General features: G+C 46.4%; 1 non-coding gene and 1 pseudogene across 1 annotated transcript; both read right to left on the bottom strand.

The window, feature by feature from the left end:
* Nucleotides 1–1,125: 1,125 nt before the first annotated feature.
* Nucleotides 1,126–1,302, bottom strand: LOC147009101 (U2 spliceosomal RNA; annotated as a pseudogene).
* A 1,521-nt stretch (nucleotides 1,303–2,823) lies between these two features.
* LOC147009102 (U2 spliceosomal RNA) lies at nucleotides 2,824–3,017 on the bottom strand. The gene has a single exon (XR_015053120.1). It is a non-coding gene; the product is annotated as a U2 spliceosomal RNA (small nuclear RNA).
* Between the last annotated feature and the right edge of the window lie 2,979 nt (nucleotides 3,018–5,996).

The raw sequence follows: 5,996 nt of genomic DNA on the forward strand, positions 1-5,996 counted from the left end.
TGATTTCGTGGGGGAAGAGATTTTCGGTTCATTTTATTCACAGGAACTACAAAAGGCAAAGACAATAAATTGAAAAAAACAAAAATTCAAAAATTGACTCCACCCCCTTTTTGACTCCAACCATGCAAGCCACACCCACACAAGCCACACCCACACCAGCCACACCCACACAAGCCACACCCACATCCATTATATCCACATGATTCGTGATTGGTTTTGGAGTTCCCCACACACATGTTAATTTAATCAACAAATTGCTCCACCCCTTCTTTGTTTCCACCCACACAAGCCGCGCCCATTCATCCCACCCCTCCCCTTCCCCTTGTGTATCTCCACCCTTCCCCACACACACATGGGGAGGGGAGTGGGTGGGATGAGGGGGGGTGTTGGGTCGTAAGGGGAGTGCACCTACCCCCCAACCTAACCCTCCCCCACCTCTCCTCCCACCACCCCTGGGGGGCAGCGAGATTCCACCGATGGGTCACAGCATTTGTCGGGACACAGTTCAGCCTTGCCCGATGCACAAACCTCCAATCACAGAAGCGCATAAACGAACCACTGCGAATCCACGAGGAACCGTTGGCAAACTTATCCGTTTTCAGTGCAGCGGCCACCTTTCCCTGGTCCGGGAGGCCGAGCAACCGCTGTGCAAACTTCTCCCTGGTCCACTCCCGAAGTGCAGAACACACGTCTTTAGAGCTGCACTCTCGGGAATGGCCCAGGGTCACAACGGGCTCCCCTGAGAGGGCACGACGGACAGTCACATTCAACCGCCGCGTCGCGGACCTCACCCGAGACCAGAGCGTGGAAATTTGGCCGCTGTACCCGGAGTTCGCCAATGGCCCTTCCATCGAGCCAGGCAGGAACTTATCCACGTCCGACTCAACGGGAACACAGCGGATCGTCCGGTGGACGACCGACAAGAGCTGCTGCGTGGCAATGCCGCGTAAGGAAAGGTCACTGGAGGACAGCATCCGCACCGTCTGAACGACAGTTTGGATGTCTACCTCCGACCCCGGGTGTTGAAGCCCTAATCCGCCAACGTCCCGGCCCGCGAAAAGAGTGAAACCCCCCAACCACTGCATGACATACAATAATCTTTTCTTTGTTTGTAATTTCCCCCAAAAGGGGTGCACCGTTCCTGGAGGGACTGCAATACCAGGTCAATGCATGGAGTCGACGGAGCAAGCCCCTAATGCAACTCCCAATTCCAAAAATCCATTCAATAGACGAGTCCCGCATTGCGGGACATATCAGCTACTAAACCGATAAGAACAGATTTATTAAAAATTTATAAAAGACCAAAATTAAAAAGTTAAAAAAGGAATAGACACTGAGGATAAAATTCCTCCACACCGTTAGAATCAAAAAGAGAATAGAAATAGGCCCCTGGGGGAATGTCAAAATAAAAAGAACACAACCCCCAAGGACCAATTAAGGGCACCAAGCCATAAAAAGAAAGGGGACCAGTCCAAAAATGGAAATTTGCGCTTCTCGTCCGTTTGGCAAGATCCATTCACTTAGACAAACATAGAAACCATGCACACCATACAAAAAAAATAAAAAAAAAAGGGGGGGGGAGGAAAGAGGGGAGGAAGGGAAATAGGGAAGTACCAACCTCAAACCTCTTCATACTGACGATGGCCCGACATGTGCTCAATATAAATATCCCGGGATCCCTTTATGGCATCAATACAACAAAGCCGACGCATCAGCTTCCGGTAAGACCGGGAGATTCCCAACCGGTTCAGGGCCGACTCATTTCCAGGGAACCACGATCCCAGTGCCCCCACTATGAACCCAAGCACGTGGACATCCTTGCCCTTAGCCACCAATGCTTTACGCAGTCCTTCATACTTTTCCCTCTTTGCAGCTGCGCAAGTGGCAAGGGCATCGGAACCATTGTCAAAGGGGACAGCAATGTCAACAATTGTGATTTTATTTCCCTCCACCACAGTGATGTCTGGTCTTTCATGTGGGGAGGGATCACCGGGAACATGTTGATCTACATATACGTCCCCATGACGAATGGCCTTGACCAGGCGACTCTGGATCATGTTGTGACGGCGGCGAATGGGTACCATACCCGGGGGACAATGGTCAACAATGTGAGCCAGAGTCTCCCGGGGATAGCAACACCGCCGACACCCCTGGGGGGCAGCGGGATTCCATCGATGGGTCACAGCATTAGTCGGGACACAGTTCAGCCTTGCCCGATGCACAAACCTCCAATCACAGAAGCGCATAAACGAACCACTGCGAATCCACGAGGAACCGTTGGCAAACTTATCCGTTTTCAGTGCAGCGGCCACCTTTCCCTGGTCCGGGAGGCCGAGCAACCGCTGTGCAAACTTCTACCTGGTCCACTCCCGAAGTGCAGAACACACGTCTTTAGAGCTGCACTCTCGGGAATGGCCCAGGGTCACAACGGGCTCCCCTGAGAGGGCACAACGGACAGTCACATTTAACCGCCGCGTCGCGGACCTCACCCGAGACCAGAGCGTGGAAATTTGGCTGCTGTACCCGGAGTTCGCCAATGGCCCTTCCATCGAGCCAGACAGGAACTTATCCACGTCCGACTCAACGGGAACACAGCGGATCGTCCGGTGGACGACCGACAAGAGCTGCTGCGTGGCAATGCCGCGTAAGGAAAGGTCACTGGAGGACAGCATCCGCACCGTCTGAACGACAGTTTGGATGTCTGCCTCCGACCCCGGGTGTTGAAGCCCTAATCCGCCAACGTCCCGGCCCGCGAAAAGAGTGAAACCCCCCAACCACTACATGACATACAATAATCTTTTCTTTGTTTGTAATTTCCCCCAAAAGGGGTGCACCGTTCCTGGAGGGACTGCAATACCAGGTCAATGCATGGAGTCGACGGAGCAAGCCCCTAATGCAACTCCCAATTCCAAAAATCCATTCAATAGACGAGTCCCGCATTGCGGGACATATCAGCTACTAAACCGATAAGAACAGATACTACACTTGATCTTAGCCATCGAAGGCCGAGAAGCGATAACTTTAAAACTTTTATAGAAATCCTTTTAAACGAGGATCACATTTCAGCATCAGTGGCGCCGATTCGTAAAAAAAAAACGAAAATTCCCTCGAAATGTCCGCCCTTCGGAACCTCCTTTTCAGCCCTGAATCTCCCTTGATATTCTGATTTTAAACAAGCCCGATGGAATTTATTTATTTAGTTTATCTTGGGAGAAATGTAGGATTTATTGTGTAAAGAATAACAGGAATTGTGCAGTGAGCAGCGACATCACGTGATTTTCTCAGAGCGTCAGAGCCTCGCGCTGTGCGAAAAACCCATCACTCCGGATCGCGATTTCAATGGAATTGGATTTTAAACACATGGGATGTGATTACATTGTCAACTACAAGGGCACTCGGTAGAGCGCATACCTCTGCTCTCTAATACCTGATCCACGAGAACATATTACGCCCAAGCTTCGCAGAGTGATAGGCAGAGGGAAGGTCACCAACTGCAGGAGGATGTCTGCAGATGCAGTTGGTGCCAGGTATGGTGGCCATTGCCCCACAAAGAGCTCCTGCACCCTTTGGCAGGTTTTAAAATTTAATCCTGTGGGCTGTCCATGTCTATACAACCTCCGCACCAGGTGGACCTGGATCACATCGGGGTCACCAGTTCAGCATGGAAGAAAAGACGTCAGTAGATGTAAAATGTTGCTTCTGGGACGCCCATTCAAATGAATGGGGAAAAGAGAAAACTATCTGACCCAAGCTCCAAAAGCTCAAAATGGGAGACTCACTTCCTCCCCCTCCCATACAAGGAAATGAAGAATTGAGACTTACTGATTCAAGCACTTCTTACCCCCAACAAAATCACAGTCCTTTCATATTTTCATTTTACTCAAAGAGCGAACCAATGAATATTTGTCCATGTTCTACTTTAGGGAATAACTTAATTTTCTTATCACATTCATTTCCATCGAGTATATTCACAAAGATAACTTGGAACTTGGTTCTTGGTTTAGTTATCTCTGTTGAGCAGATATAAATGATAAACTTCTCTGAATGCTCTTGTTTGACAACCTCCTGATCCACATATCATTTTGTCGATTCCTTATATTTTTCATCGTCTTTCCGAATTCAACATTATTTATGATTTTATGAAAATATGATATTTATTTTCTGAAAGTTCTTCTCAAAATCATTTGAAGCAACCGGTTTTATTTTTGTGTCAAAATGAGTCAGCCAAGCTCCCTCGCCTGAAGCAAAAATGCAACTCATTTCCTTTGAGAGACAAACCTGAAAAAACCCATTGTTTTCTCATTTCCGTGATGTCATCAACTTGTCCTCTTTTAACGCGAGCTTTGGCTTGTTTTATTCAGAGTATGGAGGATTCAGAGGAGAACTCCGACCTTGCAGATCAATCTTTTTCACAAGGGGAGAGGTGAGATCCTTAAACCGATTCATTATTTGTTGTTTTATACAGAATTAAATTACTATATGACTAATAATATTTTTTTCTGACAGATTGTCCCCAATAACGTCGTTGATAACTGATGTTGAAAATGAAGCCGACGAATATCAGGAAGAATGGCAGAATATGAATGAAATCCTTATAGATCTTCAATAATTTTGAAGATAATTACATGGCATAATGTGTCTCAGTGGTTGGAAGACCTTTCACACCCCCTGACGTTGGATAAGTCAAAAGAAAGGTGAGAAATTATCTCTCTCTCTCTCTCTCTCTCTCTCTCTCTCTCTCTCTCTCTCTCTCTCTCTCTCTCTCTCTCTCTCTCTCTCTCTCTCTCTCTCTCTCTCTTTTGGTGTTAATTTTTGTCTGTTTTGATCCACGGAGCGATGACTCATTTTCAATTTTTTTTTCTTTCAGTTTAAACACCTGTCTGGATCAACCTGACGCAAAACTCAATCTTCTGGAGGTAAATGTTTTCTTTATTATTTTATTCATATCGTTGTATAATCATCGTTATTTACCCTCATGGATTTTCTCTCTTTGTTTTGAATAAAATATGGTGATCGAGTTTCAAAACCACAAATCGTTAGACTGTTGCTGCGGAAGAAGATTTTGTTCAATGTTTTCAATCTTATTTAATGATATATACTTTGCTTACAATTATTTAATTCTTAATTACAAAAAAGAATAAAGGGGAGGGTGGGGGGAGGGTTAGGGTTGGGAGGGGTGGGGGAGGGTTCGGGTTAGGGTTGGGGGAGAGGTGGGGAGGGTTAGGGTTGGGGGTAGATGCACTCTCCTTACGACCCAACACTCCCTCATCCCACTCCACTCCCCTCCCCATGTGCGTGTGGGGAAGGGGGGGGGGTGGGATGAGGGGGTGTGGTGGGCCAAAGGTCGGGGTGCACAAGGGGAAGCGGAGGCGTGGGATGAATATGTGTGGCTGGGGCTTTTGTGAGTGGGACTTTGTGGGTGGGGCTTGTGTGGGTGTGGCTTGTGTGGGTGGAAACAAAGAAGGGGTGGAGCAATTTGTTAATTAAATTTACATGTGTGTGGGGAACTCATAAACCAATCACTAATCATGTGGATATGATGGATGTGGGTGTGGCTGGTGTGGGTGTGGCTGGTGTTGCTGTGGTTTGTGTGGGTGAAGGCAAAAAGGGGCAGAGTCAAAGAAGGAGTGGAGTCAATTTTTGAATTTTTGTTTTTGTCAATTTATTATCTTTCTCTTTTGTAATTCCTGTGAATAAAATGAACCTAAAATCTCTTCTCCCTCTAAATCACATAATTTGTATCATAATTTGTGATGAACAAAATATGTTATGAACCAAAATATGAAAAAGAGATTAATGTCAGAAAACGTAAGTTCAAAGTTGGTGATATTGTAAGAGTATATAGGTGGAAATCTCATTTTGAAAAAGGTTCTACTAAACGATGGAGAAAATGAGCTTTTTAAAATTGTTGATGTGATAGATACAGTTCCTTGGACTTATAAGATATATGATTTAAAGGGGGAAGAGATTTCAGGTTCATTTTATTCACAGGAATT

This window comes from Eptatretus burgeri, chromosome 17 (assembly GCF_056783735.1).
Source record: "Eptatretus burgeri isolate ZD-2024b chromosome 17, Ebu_testis_v1, whole genome shotgun sequence".
In the NCBI taxonomy this organism is placed as follows: Eukaryota; Metazoa; Chordata; class Myxini; order Myxiniformes; family Myxinidae; genus Eptatretus; species Eptatretus burgeri.